This window comes from Heliconius melpomene, chromosome 7 (genome assembly GCF_056956725.1).
Source record: "Heliconius melpomene rosina isolate 202511_hmr_F chromosome 7, ASM5695672v1, whole genome shotgun sequence".
NCBI lineage: Eukaryota > Metazoa > Arthropoda > Insecta > Lepidoptera > Nymphalidae > Heliconius > Heliconius melpomene.
In genome coordinates, this window is record NC_140395.1 from 3,494,208 (window position 1) to 3,511,018 (window position 16,811).

Here is a 16,811-nt window from a genome sequence, read left to right on the forward strand (position 1 = left end):
AAACTCGTTACCCGCTGCGTTTCGAATCGCGCCAAAATATTGACGTTGGCGTTTGACAGTTAATTTTTTAATTTTAATTGTACGTCACCTGGTCATAGACAATTGTGTTTATGGCATTGCAAATCGGGGTTTTTGCTTTTTTCTTTTGTGTTTATTGTTTCTTTTGATCGTATTGTTGAGTTAGTGTGTTGTTTTCTACTGTTTTACGCGTGCCAAGGTGAGAATTGGTCTAAACTTAAATAAATAATTCATGAATACGTTGGACCGTATAAGGTATAGTGTCTGAATGTAAGTGCTTCGGTTGTGGGTTCGACTCGCGCTAGGAGAAATGAATTATTTTCATTTTCTCACTGTGTAACAAAATGAAGTGCGGCGTCAAGTTCCGCCAGTTAACACAGTGTCCTGGCGCTAGGTTCTCTCTGCCTACTAAAAGTACTTATGCAGGATATAGCGTGTAGCTAAAATAAAAAGTTATAAATTATTGGACGTAAACAAATACGTAACTAAAAATTATGAAATATCTGTGTCATATAGCGCGACGGAATTTTTTAATTTATTTTCTTAGATTAAATTGTTTTTGTGGTTAATTATTTTTCTCATATATTTGTCAAATCTTTTAATTGCTAGTAGAAATGCAAATATACTTTAATATAACAACAGGAAAAGGAAGGAACAGGAGCTGGTTCCGCACCTGCTTCCAAATGCGTACAAGCTACCTTTTGTATACATTTCTTGAATTACACTACATTTGCACACACCTATGATAATTTAATAAAGAAATAATAGACTTAATTAAACCACTAAAGAAAAAAAAAACTGACCAAACACGCTAAGAACACATAATTTCGCGCTATAAAATAAAATTTATTTCTCAATTCTAACCTCCTAAGTATTTATAACGGCATTAATTATTTTTGTGTTAAATAATTCAATCTAAGAATGCTTATGCACAGGTGTCTACGAGGTATTTTATTTAATTAATATTAATTGGTTGGAGGTGTAATTTGGATTGTAGACGTGATGGTAGTTGGTTCAATTTTGTATTAGGTAATATTTTTAATGCCAATTGCTATTGTGCCGCAATTATTTTCAGGATAGCTATTTCTGGAGCAACGAAAGAAAAAGTTTTAGTGCCCGATCCTAGATTAAATTGACAAGAACTGTTAATTTTTTTCTACCTACTGTCCTACATTCCTAGCGACCCTTTTTAAGACTTAAATATTAAACGTTGATTGACTAAAAGTAATATTTACGAATTCCGGGATAGCAAAGTGAAATTACTAGACACGGGACCAGAAAAAAAATCCGGGGCTATCCTGGATTTTCCGCCGCAGTGGACAGTGCCTGATGATTTTAAGCGGGAGAGATTTGGCAACAGCATAATAACGGCGGCGTTGAGTTTCGCCTCTTTCCCAATGCCCTCCACCATGTTATGTGCGGGATACGGACTTTACTACTTGTCTTTCATGTAAATTTATACTTACTTTTAGATAAGTATAAAATATTAGCGGCCAAGACGCGACGGTCTGTGCTAAATGTAAAAGATGTCTTTTTTTGTTCAATTTATTTATAAAATTAATATACAGGTCAAACTTTATGTAATAAAAAAGATATAAAGATATTATTATTGTAATATTTATAATAGGTACTAACATTAAGTATTTAGTTTATTTTTTATGAGTAAAAATTGGATCACAATCATTTCATAAATAAATTAATCGAAAATTGATTCAACCTTCAAGCTATAAGGCCTTATGTTGTTTTTGTTAATTTTGTATATAAATTGTGTAACTAGTAGTTTTGTTTTTTTTTGTGCAATAAAGTATTGTATTGTATTGATATGTAAAACAATAAAAAAGTCTGTTTGGCCATAAACAAAAAAAATACTTGTTAGTATTACAACCAAGAAACAATTAGAAAGAAACAATTATAACTAACAAGCTATAATAAAAAGGCATAATTCCATACCGTTTCTGTCCAACCAATAAACTTTAAACTACAAAAGACTCGAGCTGTAAACAAAACAGAAAATCATTGCGAAAACCACCAAACCATTTAAAAACTATCACAAAAACAATTGAAGCGATAAAACAACGCCATGTTTCGTATACACTTTAATTAGACCTCACAAGTTGTTCATTAAACGGCGTACGTTTATAATTTCGCACGAAAATAAAACAAGATGGAGAGAGAAAAAATATATATATTAAAACATAACCTCAAACCTTATTAATGTGTCAACAACTCAATTTATGGCGGGAAACCGACGACGCCCTCCGAACACACAAAAAGCGACCAATCACAGTGCAGCAATTTGAATTGACACGTGAAATATATGGCTATCTCTTTCACTTGTATCGAGTGAGAGGTCATTCTGTCTCGTTTTAACGGTAAAGCTGGTTTTCCTGATTTGTTTAGGGCTTGTATCCTATTAATCGGTTGAATTAAATGAGTGACATTTTTCAAGATTATTCGATATATTTTGAAATAATTATTATTCTTTAATTTATCTGTTTTCTAATATTTTGTTGATAAAAACGTTTAAATTAGAATAGATTTGCATGCTTAGGCAATTAAAGTTAAATTACAATACATTTTAGTTAAGTTCTTAACATAATTTATATAGGTAGATAATTTATATATCGCCGTCGGCTTATTAAAAAAAATGCTTAAATAAATTTTAAATTATATTTGAAACCGTTTTGTTATCATTGAAAATATTTTTTTACATAATTAAAACAATTAAGTTGTTTTTTTTATATTTTTAACGTGTCGTTCTGCACACTTCAAAATTGAAAACCTCTTAGCATCTCTTAAATGGAAAAATATTACTGAAAGATAAACAATACATTTTAAATATTTATTGAAATTCAGATTTATAATACGAAATCGAGTAAAGGCATAACAAAATGCAACTAAAATATCATTAAAACGGAAAAAAATGAGTGCTACCAAAGACAATCATTACTTTTTAAAGGCTCAAATTTTCAGAATCGATTTTAAAGTTTTAAATCACCTCGATCCTTTAAGGCATTGGCGTTTCAATGAACGGCCCGCATTAATGATTAAAATATTTTTTCTTGGTATTGAATGTTTGGCATAATAAAGATTTATTTAATGAAATAATGAGGATATTTGGGTTTCAATAAAAAAATCTGAAATTAAATCACCTTCACGCTGTGACCCTATGCCAGGACTGGCGTCTCATTATTTCTTAATATTCTTTTTTACACTGCAACTTAGTTCATATGATATATATGAATTAAAATATATTATATTTTCTTTGCTTTGCTTATAAAAAATCTGTACGGTTGGTTCATATAAGTGATTATTCTTTTTAATTCTTATTACATGGAATCAATCAATGCAGTTATGGAAATTGAAACTTTAAACCGAAATAATAAAAACTTTAAGAAGAAATTACCTTTAAGCCAACATGGCAATGGCCTGACATGAGAAAGGTAAAGTTATATCTGAATAAAATTCATAATTTTTTTTTTATATAATATGTTTAAAAGTTATTCTCTTTGTTTCTTTTAGCTTCACACGATATTTCGCACTTAGCAGGGTAGGCAGAGGGAACCTAGCGTTAAGATACTCCGTTCTCCATACACCACAAAATTTTACGTATTGAATGCGTACCGCTAATGTCACTATATCAATGAAATATAACATAAACATAAAACTTAGATTAGAATAGAAAATTAGATTAGATTTAATTTTACTCTTTTAACACAAATCTTAGCCGGCACAAAAATAAAAAAATAATAATAATCGCCCCAAAATCACGACAGCTTAAACACCACTGACATAAGGTATAATTATATAAAAAGCGTCCGCCATTTTGTAGCGCTTAAAAACTTAATTTCATACGTCGTTAGTGGGAATCTTTTTTGGAATATAGTAATAAGAATAAACTAGTTTTGTAACGTGGTTTCTGTTACATGCCAAGTAAAAAGGTGAGTTTTAATGAGATACTGTTTATGTCACAATATTGTTTTTTGTATGTCTTATTAGTTAATATTATTACTATTTTGTAGCTTCACATTGTATCCTGCACATATGAGGGTAGGTAGAAGGAAACCTAGTATTAAGGCACTCCGTTCCTATTCCTTTAGACACTTCTGTGTCCCAACTTTCCGTTCTCAAGGCATTGCGTGTTGAGTGGTGAAACTCAATGTCGCGCATTGCATTCTTTGCCATAGCGAGGACATAATTTATAGCCCTCGAGTTGCGACCTACCCGACTATATACGGGATACACACCTTCACGCTGTTTCCCTCACACAGCAGGGTAGGCAGAGGGAACCTAGTGTTAAGACACCGTCCCCACTTTCTGCCGAATTCTGGCACCACTCAGCACTCAACGCCGGGATACAGGGTAGTAGGTACCCTATCTAATGTATGTATTTTTGTAATACTAGCGTTTATCTGTGGCCTCGCCTGCGTGGTCTATCTAAAGAGGACTGAAGCTCTCTTTTGGTAATGTGATGATGTAAGCTACCCCATGGGAAACCATCCTCGATAAGTGGACTATAAAACATAAAAGAAATTTAAATACGAATAGAGTTTAATAGAGTTTGTTTTTTTTTGTTTATTTGGGCATTTAAAATTACATCTACCTACGCTTAGAGATAATATTTTTCGAAAATTGACATAAAGTCAGTACAAATCAAGTAAAAAACCGATTTAATATCATTTAAAGACTTATTAAGCTTATTTATACATATTTACTATCTTTGAGAGAGATTGCGAATACTTACATTACTTATATAAAGGTTGCTATTCGGAATAATACCTACCTAACGGTAAAATTGAGAATCGGCATTTCAAAAATATGTTATTATAAAACGAAAAAGTTTTTATATTTGAAAAAAAAACGACCCTAAATATAATTTACCTCAGCATAAACAACATATTCAAGAAAATTACGACCAGATTAATACATTTATAATATACCTGTTTCTTTCTAACGCATGTCATTAATATATGTATCTCGCTCTAATGTCATTTTGAAAATGGAACACTGCGTGAGCGCATGAAATTAGTCCCGCTTTTTTCGATTTGAATTTGGAAGCTTTTTATTTTTTTCATCGAACGCCGAAGGACGTTGAAAGCGGCCATGTTGTTAGTTTTTTTTTAATTATCAATGTTTCGAAGCGAAGGTAGTTAATGCGGCTGCCTTATTTTAGTTTCTTTTTTTCTTATTTTGGAAATTTATATTTTTCGGTAGAATGTCATTTGAGTAAATTGCGTCTTTGGATTTATATTGTATACAGGTTGCTTTGTTTTTTCTAATCTACTAAATTTATATTTTACCTATTGATAATTAATTTGGAATTGTCAATGGTATTAACCACAACCATTTTTGACAAAATAGAAGAGAGTATGATAGGTACATTGTATTTAAATATACCTTTTGTGAAAGCAGTATTAAAATGAATATAGCTTTTCAGAAGGGAAAACCTAATTTCAACAAACTAATTACGGTAATTTTTTTTTCAACATATATGTATACTAATATTAAAATACTGAAAAATTTATTTGGTTGAACGTGTTAATCACAGGAACTACTGATTCAAATTATTAAAATTATTTTAATCTTAAATGCTAGTAATATCTACCAAGTGAAGCACAACGCACAACATACATAACTTTATTAATTTAAAAAATATATATATTATTCAGAACACGCTGTATTATACGTGATCAAACTTTTTCAACCAACTTTATATAGATTATAACGTTTTGTGTGTATCTCTGCGCCGACTGACAGCTGATGTATTTTTATAGAGGCTGTTACAATAGCAAGTAGGTATATAACACTTAATTGGTTTTCGAGATAGGACGGGATAGATGGATGAAGATAACTTTCTAATAATGGATATTTAATATGCTTTGCTTATATATTAAACTAGTTTTTACCTACAGACTCTACCTCTTGATCGGATGGATAGTCTGTTATATGTGGGAAATATATACATAGATATAGTTATATGACTATATTATAAAACCGGGGTTTATGACACGTAGAGCCCGATTTCCACAGCGAGCGATATAGAGCAGCTATCGGTAGAGCACCTAGAATGTGTCATGTGACATACACGACTCAGTTATTCCTGTTTGACCACGAGAGCCGTCAGTAAAAGTTAGTAAGTTCATATAACTTAGGTACTCGAGTCCGATCGCACTTGGCCGGTGTTTATTAAAATATTGCTTTAAAACCATAAATTTTTATTAATAAAATTGTAATAAAATTTTCCATTTTCCATATAAGTACGACGAAAAGTAATAAATGTTAAAATAAAAGCAAATATCGGCTTTGGTTCAAATCGGCTAATAATCTTATTAATTATTAGTCTTTACCCGCGGTTTCCTCTGTGGTTATAATGAAATAAGTAAGATTTTTTTATTAAATATTATTTAAGAAACGATTAACGTTGTTTAATTCCTCTATAAGTGGACTATCCAACATAAAATGAAATTTTCAATCCAATCCAATAAATCTTAAGATTATTGCATTCGTCCAAACAACTTCTGATATTATAAATGTAGTAAGTCGTCTGGTAGGCTTTCACGCCACCACTAAACTAATTATTATGAATCTTTGTACCTATATATTTTTTAGAGATATAAGAAAGGAAATAGGATACCTACTTTTTATTAAAAAATATATTAAAAAATCAGACTGAATGAGGATCGGGAGCACAACCATCATGTTTACACTCAGAAGTATCGCCATCTTGGTAAATTGCGGTGTTATGTTACACTAACTAATATGCAATGTCTCTAATTAAGGATAATTGACTCATTTCTAATTTCATTACGCTTACCTATTTCTCTGGAGAACTTTAATTTCATGCTTTGTCCAGCATATAGCAGGGATGGTCGCTTTGATCTTTAAGAGACGCTTTTCTATATAAATTCATGATACGTGAAAGGAAATAAAAAACTCATTCCCTCTAATAGGACTCGAACCACAAACATCACGTTTACAGTCAGACGCTGTCCCACCGCGGAATGACGGCAAAAATATGTACCTACCTGAAGATAATAAAATAAATAGTATTTGTAACCCTAATTCACAGAAGAATCCCGGAGGCGTGAGTAAAGCTATTTTTCTACCTATAGTATTCTATCACACTACTGATATTATTTGAAAGTTTCTGACCATGGATGTTAGTTCCAATCTAATGTAAAAATTACTGAACGAATTTAGATTAAACTTTACAGTAATATAGCTTGTACGACACAATAACGGATAGGTAGGTTAAAATTTAAGTAAATTTTGTATAATTTGGGTATAATATAATAATAGGTAGCTACTTTTAAACGGGCGAAGCCGAGAGCGGGTCGGTAATAATAAAATAAATTGAATCTGCGACCCTAAATCACAGACGAAACCCGGGGGCGTGAGTAAAGTGATAATTTCTACCTACAATATATTTATATCTATATAATATAACATAGAGTTTACATTAAAGCTGTGTTACATTAGCCGCCATTGTGGACGCACCTGGCCTATCCCATGTGGGGAGGCTGTTATTTTTGTTTATTGTGGATTGTTTGTTTTTCTGTTTTAGCTTCACGCTGTATATCGCATATAGCAATTCTGCTAGGGAGACGAAATATAGTGTTAAAACACTCCGTTCCATAGTTTACCGTCGCCTTTACATTTATATGTTGTGCCGCTATGCCACGGCGGCCTCAATTGTCATAATTGCTGCGCATTTTGAAAATACGTGTGTATATGCATTTGATATCTGTCGCTCACCTGATATCTTGAATTAGGCGGTTCGTGGAGAACGGAGTGTCTTAACACAAGGCTGCCTCTACTTATCCTGTTCTACGCGAGATGCATCGTGAAGTGGAAAAAAATTGCTTAAAGTTCTAATTCAGATCGTAAATACTATGCAACATATTTTAAAATATACAAAGTGAGGCCATCTTAAAGTATTCCACACTTAAGAAAGAAAACATTATTTTTGAAAACATAAAAATTTAAACATGTATGTATGTGCAATTTTGTGCATTTTCTAATAAAGTGTTTTACTATAACATATCCTATAATATCAGAACTCACACACCCTCTACACGGAACCCCAAAAACGGGCCAATCATCATATTTCATAACTCAGTGAACATTTTTCTTAATCTATTCTCTACCTCCCCATCCCATAGACAAGTTTACATAACTGAGTAAATACTTATAAAAGATCAGCTTTCGACACTTTTTAGTAGAAAATGGTACAGGGTGAGTCATATTGAACTTTCCGATTTCAATAAGGTGTGTATTAAAAACAAAGCGACATGCAGTAAAAATTATTTTATTGTTTGAAAGCACATAACATGCAGTTTTAATTTAGTTGGTTTTAAAAATGATATCCTGTAAATGTCTACTTCCATTGACCACACACTGCTGAAGCCTTTCCCGGAAGTTGTCCATTACTCGTCGAGTCATATTCAGCGGAATAGCATTGATTTCTTCCGTGATTGCAGCCTTCAGTTCATCGATGGTTCGGGGACGATGCGTGTACACCTTTTCCTTCAGGTAACCCCAGAGAAAGAAATCGCAGGGGGTTAAATCAGGTGATCTCGGCGGCCACCCAACGTCACCTCGCAAAGAAATGAGATGACCGGGAAACATTTGTCGCAGGATTTCCATTGAACGCCTGGATGTATGGGCTGTAGCACCATCTTGTTGGAACCAGATGTTATCGTTGTCATGATTCTGCGTTAATTCCTCCAATTTCGGTTTCAGAAAAGTTTCAAGCATGTCGCAATACCGAGCAGAGGTAACTGTGACGACTTGACCATCTTCTTCAAAAAAATAGGGACCCCACACACCTAACTCTGCAATAGCGCACCACACTGTCACTCGAGGGCTGTGAAGTGGTCGTTCGTGTAGGTTTCGTGGGTTATTCTCAGCCCAGTATCGAAAATTCTGTTTGTTGACAGTTTAATAAACTTTAATAAACTCTTCAACTACGAACGCACGATGTTGTCCCGACCAAGCCATTGCTCATACTAAAACTGCATGTCATGGCGCGTCTAATGACACCATCCCCACCCTTCTACTCCTTCCCTTCTTCGTGCAACGTCCTTCCAAAACCGGAAAGTTCAATATGACTCACCCTGTATATTATTCTCTAAAAGCAGCTTCATTCTTACTTTTATTTTACATAGTAAATAATTAATATAATTTCTTAATAATTTTGTGAATTCTCTAAAAAAAATTTTTTTCATTTAGAAAGATCCAAGATATTTTAAATTTTATTTCTATGCACTTTTAGATTCCGAGCGTACCAGTTGAGTTTATCACTTCTCTAATGTCACGTTGTAAGAAAGAACACACAAAGGAGCGATAAGAAAAGATATAATATTATGTAGGGTAAAGAGAGATCTTTACGTATAAAAAATATATATTTTTTTAGTTTCACGCTATATCCCGCAGTTGCATAGAAAAAGGGGATCTGTGTAAAAGATACATCAAGTAGTGCTAACACACCCCGTTTCCCATTTTCCAGCCATTTTCGAGAGCATTCTGAGTATCGAAAGTCAACGCCTCGCTTTGTCCTGTTAACAGAGTCAAGAAATGAAAATATTAATAAATAATAACGTATTCCCCTATTAGGTATCGAACCCACAACCGTCGCATTTACAGTCACACGTGAGTGCTGCCACTGCACCGCGACGGCCTCAAACCTATCATCGTAGTTATATTTAATCTGTTTAGATTTGATAATGGCGGGAACTTTGACAGCTGTCATGGGAATTGATCGCGCTTGACGACGATTATAGATACTAATACTTTTATTACGAGTTAGAATATTTGACAATCATTGTTTATGTTCGTCGTTGTGTTTGTGTATTGTGCTATGATTTTTTTCATTGAATGCTTGGAGGCGTTCGTGGCGCAGTTATAGGTTCAAACTCCCAAGTGGGGAATAAATATATTAGATTTTTTATTTCCCGACTGTAGTAGACGGAGGGCTGCGTTGAGTTACGTCGAGTGTCTTAACTCGTAACTGCTTTCTATCTGCTATTATCGATCTCAGAATACCCTGAAAGTCTGTTGTCAAAAATCAGGGTTGTGCGCCCGTCATGCTCACTACGGTAGATTCATATTTTTTTTCCATCCATGTACTTTTTTTTAATTTTTCAAAACGTTTTGTGATAATGTTACGGAAATGCTATAATAGTTTTAAGCTTAATTTTAAAATTGTTTAAAAAAGTAATAAAAACTGTAAGTATCTACCGTACCTAGAAAAGATAAAGAAGAATAGACATTCCCCCTTAACAAATTTGAATCTACAATCATTGCGTGCACATAACCACAACATAACATCAATTTGCAATAATCATTATTTAATATAATATACATTACTTATATCTATTTTATAAAAAAATAAATAACAAAACGTTATTTCCTAGTATGTATATCTTCACTAATATTATAAAGCCGAAAAGTATGTTTATTCGATCGCGCTAATGTCAGGAGTTCATTAAATTAAATAGGTAGGTAGGCGACAGTTTGTGGGTTCGATTTCCACTCAAGGAAATGTTTAATATTTTTATCTCCTCCCTCTGGTAATGCGAGATACCTCGCTCAGGCAAAACCCGACGTTGAGTTCCCCCACTCACCAGTTCAACACGCATATCCCCCAGATGCCGGAGGAAAGTGAGGAATGGAAGCCTCTCAGAGTATCACAGAGTGACTTAACAGTAGCTTTCCAGGTTCGCTCTTCCCACCTTTCTATTAGCGTAAAGCGCCCCTAAATTACCTAAAGATTTGTAATAATAATAATTTGGCTATAAATAACACTAAGTTTAAGCAAGCGAAGCCGCGTGAACTTCGCTAGTATTACAATATATTACATAAAAAGAAAATAACAAAACGTAAATTCCAAGTATAGAATAGAATATAATGAGAAAGTCATTATTCTACAATTACGTGAATAACGATTTATTTGCTCAAAGCGCTCTATAATCAAGTCGGGTATGAGTTGTTTAGTGCAAAATGATGTAGGTTGTAACTCTTGTTGGTAAAATTGTGGATATAGTTTTAGTTATATGAAGATATTATGTTTTTTTTAAATATTCCTTTTTTTCTTAAGCTTTATCCCGTTCTAGGTAGGCGGAGAGAGTGTAGTGTCTAGACGTTTTGTTGTCCACTTTTTGCCAGATTTCAAGACTAAGTGTGTGACAAGTAACGGAATTTTGTATTTCCAAAGCTGGAAAATGAAAATAATCTAATTTTCATTCACCAAAAGGAAATTCCGAAAATTTTCAACGCGGTTAGATAAAAAAGTTGATTGTATTGTAATGAATATATTCTAACTAGCGGCCCGAACTTTTGAACTATGTTATTATTAATTTCTGTCTCCATGGCTACGTCCTAGTGACGTCTATGTAAAATTTGAGACTCCTAGTATTTGTAGTAACGAAGTTTCATACAAACTTTTGACCCCAAAAACAACCCCTTAGAAGTCGAATATTGCTAATTCCCATCTTAGCGAGCACGTCCTATAAATAACTCCTATGCAAAATTTGAGATATCTAGCACATGTAGTTTCTGAGATTTCGTGATGAGTGAGTGACTTTTCGATTTTATATATATATAGATATATAAAGCAGGAATATTGAACATTTCGTCCAATTAAAAAAATAGCTAGGACCAGCAAAGATAACCTAATGTATGTACATTTCATTTCTATATACATCCCAGTTTTAGTGTTGAGTGGAAGAACTTAACGCCTGGCTTTATCTTCTTACGAAAATTTCTAATAGGTACTGAGTGAGAATCACTACAACCTCTGCGTTTACAGTCAAAGTTGCGATGCTAGCTACAATGGCTTCGAGAGGATAAAAATATGCATTATACGTATATATTTTATGCATGCATATATTATTATTTATGCATGCAAAATATGCATAATTTTCATATATATGAAAAAAAAAACTAATAAACCATTGTCACTACAATCACAACTGGTTGCTTCACTCAATTTTACGACTCAATTATTCATCACGCCTCCCCGTGACTATCGTTGTATTATTTTATATGCATTATTGTTTTGTTTGACTTGTTTTTTATTATTTATTTTAGCTGAGAAGAACAGAGAGTTCTTCGAATATATGATGACAATTTGGATATAGATACCTATAGATTGTTTTTAGCGTCGCACTATCGTGCACATAGCAAGGTAGGACATAGGAACCTAGTGTTAAGACACTCAGTTTCCCTTGTATTCGTAATTTTTCGAAGATAGTGTTTCATCAAAGAACAAAAAAAGCACGGCGTTGTGTTTCAACACTCTAAACGTGAAACCAGAGCAGCGAATCTCTTTAATTTGCGGGATAAAGCGTGAAGCTGAAGAAAAAGTGCGGTGCAGTATAATTGTGTTAAAACTTTTTAATATAATAAAACAAATATAATGAACGTGCGATGACAAGATAATTGTTTACTTAATATTTTTCTTTTCCATTTTATAATTATATTGTATTAATTGAGATATTTCTCACGATGAATAATTATTTTTACGTTTCATTGATTTTGATTTATATCCTTATAAATAATTCATGGAATGAACGTCTATAAGTGTGGATTATTTTTAGCTTCGCAAAGGTATGGTAGAGCAAGTAGAAGTAGCCTAGTGGCAAGACACTCCGCTCCCCACTGACCGTCAAATTTTTGAGACATAGAATGTTGAGACGTGGATCTCAAGCGTTGCCCTTAGTGTTGTTACCAGAAAGAAGAAATACTTATAATCAATTCATTCCCCTGAGTAATCGAGGAATCGAACCCACAATTGTTGCGTTTACAGTCAGGCGTTAAGTTCTACGCAGAGCTCAATATATCAAAATAGGCGAAAATTGTAAATTATATTAACAAATAAGTAAATTTGCCTCGTATTTATTTTTAAACTAGCGGACAAGGACGCGGCTACGCCTGCTTTAAATATAAGAATATAATTTCTATAGAAATATAATTTCAATCTAGATAAAATGCTAAAAGTGACTATTACATTTATTTTCATAAGGATGAATATCAAAATGTCGCGGTAACGGTTGCGTAGCGACGCGACGGTTGTCATTAACATGGCAGAATAAATTGCATGTCAAATTAGAAAGCACTTTAAAATATATTAATTTATATGTGTAATGTTATATTATATAGCCTATAGCACTTCTGAAGAATGCAGCTTTCATATAAAACAAAAACAAAGTAAATCGGACCAGTAGATCCAGAGATCTTAGCGTTCAAACAAACAAACAAACTCTTCCGCTTTATTATATTAGTATAGATAATCTGTGGAATTGAATTGATGGATATTTTATTGTCATAGAGGCTGTTATGGCGCCGTGGGATTGAATCTAATTGTAAGCACTATGGTTGTAGGTTCGATACCCACATCAAGCAATAGTCATATTTTATTTATTTGCATTTCGTTAGTGCAAAGTGCGGCGTTAATTTCTAAAATTCATCGGTGTATGGGGAACGCGGTTTTAACATTAGGTTCCCTCTGCTTACCCTGTTAGGTATATGCGGGATAGCATACCAACTTACTATAAGACTTGAGTCTCAACGTAATCAATCTAGCCACTGTTATGCTTTAAGTTTTTATCTCACCAACAAAAAAAAAAATGTAAATCCTTTCTAAACTAAACTTTTGACCTTAGAAGGGAAGTGAATGTATGAATGTTTTGACACTTCAGTCAAAGTCATATGGTAATTGGTTTGACACGTTAACGACGCTGTATTCAATGCTGCTTATATTGAATTAATATTTTGGAGTGGTTTTTACTTTACTACCTACTAGAAAATATGAAAAAAAATATCTACAGGTTAGGTTTATTGTTTAAAAAAATTTAATGTGCTCTATCTTCACGCTGTATCCTGCATATAGCAGGATACGAAGACGGAGATCAGTGTCAAGAACTACCATTAGGTACCCGCTTTCCACATTGCCTGGTAAGTGATGAAACTCAATTATTACTAAAGAGAGAAATTTAAAAATATAACTGTGTGTGGGAATCGAACCTAAAACCGTCCCCTTTACAGTCCAGATGTCACTGTGCCACTACGAACTCTGTATTTTTTTTTGGTTTTTATATGTAGGTAAAGGTAGGTAAAAGTTGACTGAAAATTTAGTAAATACTTATTAGTTATTTCAATTGCCATACCAAATATCGTAGATTTGGACTGAATATAATATCTAATATAACCAAATTCTATGAATATAAATATACTATATGAATTTATCGGAAACCGTTCAATGTTTGTACGAGACAACTTTATTATTATTCATGTCTGAGGTTGATCTTGCCGAAATGAAGAACAAATATCCGAGACCATCAGTAAATTTAAAAAAAAACCAAATAAGCATGATAATAACTATTTTAAATGAGAAACACCTTTCAATTTATTCACAATTTCTCCAAGAATAATTTCGTCTACGTTCACGGTAGGTATATTTTTTATTTATTTTTAAATATTCATTCTATAAAAACGTATCCAAACGATCAACAGCAACAGCCTAGAGGTTGTTAATAAAGGAAAAAAAAAAAAAAAAGAAACATGGCGTCGCTAACGAGCCGACGGCTGTCACTCTTTCCCGCCTAAATAGCTGTCAAGTGTCAATCCGCGACGCCATTGTTGTATATAATTGTTGGACAATTTTTGTTTATTTAGAGCGTGTATTGTGTGTTATTTTTTTAATATTATAATTTTGATAACTGTTTCAGATTGCTGTTGATTTTTTTTATTGAATTTAGATTGTATTTAATATCTGTTTTTAAATGTGATCCAAACCAAATCTGCACTACAGAGGTGCAGCGTCTGGCTGTACACGAATATTGTAGGTTCGATTTCCGCTGGAGGGGATTAATTATTTTCATTACATCGCTCTGGTAATATAACAAAACACGGTGTTAAGTTTCGCTACATTAAAGAATGTCTCAAAAATTGAGCGATGCGAAACAGAGTGTTTTAACACTAGGTTCCCTTCCCCTACCCTACCGTATACAGTAAGAAGCTTTAACCACAATTCTGTATTTTTTACTAAGTAATAACATAATATTAAGTACATAATTATCGATATTATTAGATTGCGAAATCTAACCAAACGTCGTTTAATCATAGCAAATACCAATAATTATAAATGTTTACTATATTTAAAAAAAAAACTCTTCGTGGAAATCGAACCAAGAATCATCGCTATTGGCCAACCGCTCCACTTATGAACTGCTTAGTGGTTATTGTTACACACTGAATCCAGCACAACGTAGGTTAGGCAAAGGGAACCTAGTAGGTACTAACACACTCTGATCTCTACGCATAACTCAATTTTCGAGACATTGCGAGTTGAGAGGAAAATAAACATAGCTCTATTCCCCCGAGTGGGAATCGAACTCACAACCATCGCGTTTACCGTAATGATTATATATGCACCTAAATATAAATTATAAATATGATTTCCCTGAAAATACACGCGTGTTATAGAATGTAGAAGCTGTAGTATAGTTTCATAGTACGGAAGTATAGTCGACGTGTGTGGTCCGGCTTTATGGGCTAATGCGGGGTTAAGGGGAAGATTCTGTTGTGCTCATAAAAGTTTAATTTTTGTAATATCATGCTATATCCTGAACATAGCAGGGAGGCAGAGGGACCCTGGGAACTTGTTAAATAAGCTTCCGTTTCCCGCTCTCCACTGAATTCTCTAGGCATTACGTGTTGAGTGGTAGAACGTAGAACTCATCGCGATTTGTCATATTATGCCGCGGTTCGCCTCATTACAAATGCGTGATATTAAATAGGTATCTTCCCTCTATTGAAAATCGAACCTACAACCGTTGCGCTTACAGTTGCAGGCTTGTGTCCCTGTAGTAAATTTGTAGGTACGCTACTAAACAATCAACGTCTCGAAAATTGGTCGGAAGCTACCTAGAAGCTAAAAAATTAACCTTTTTAAAACAAATTTTTAAATATAATTATAAAAGTTAATTCTTTTCAAAAGATATAAATAGTCAACAAAAAAAAGTTAGCCCTATAAAATACTCATTTTTCATTGTTCATAAGCAGAAAAAACCTACTGTCAAGGGAGAAGTGTACCTATTTTTGAAGAATTCTCGAGGCATTGCGTATTAAGTGGTGGAACTCAACGCTACTTTGCGACGACACGAAAGCGAAGACATGAAAATATTAAATATTTCATTTCCTCGACTGGGGATCGAACTCACAACCACCACGACTGAGTCAAATATAATACTCATTCATAAGATATTGAAATGACTGACTTCGCCTTAACACGCCGCGATGTAAATTTGTAAACATAGCCCCCGCCTGCGGTTTCGTCCGATTTTATTGCGATATATAAATTGTACAGTTTGTTTTTTAGCAATTAACGACTAACAATAAAAGTGATTAAATTTGAAAATTAAACAATTGAACGTAAAATAAGAGTTATTGCTATTTAAATTTTTCTATTTTTGTTTTAAATAGATTTGTGGATTAAGGATTGCCTTAAACTCTGTTGTAGGTTCGATTTAAACGGAGTCGTTCCGGGAATAAAAGGCGCGGCGTTTAGCTCCGCCACCCAACACATATATCTCGAAAATGTGCAGTGCGTGGGTAAAACTTAACACTAGGTTTCTTCTGCCTTCCCTATCTACCATGTGATAAAACATAATCTACTACTAAACACTAAAAAATATCACAAAGTTGTAAGCAGCCTGCTCTGCCTGCTGAAAACAATTCACGAGCTACCATTTACATTTCCACTTACATTTTCAGAATTAATAATTTAAAAA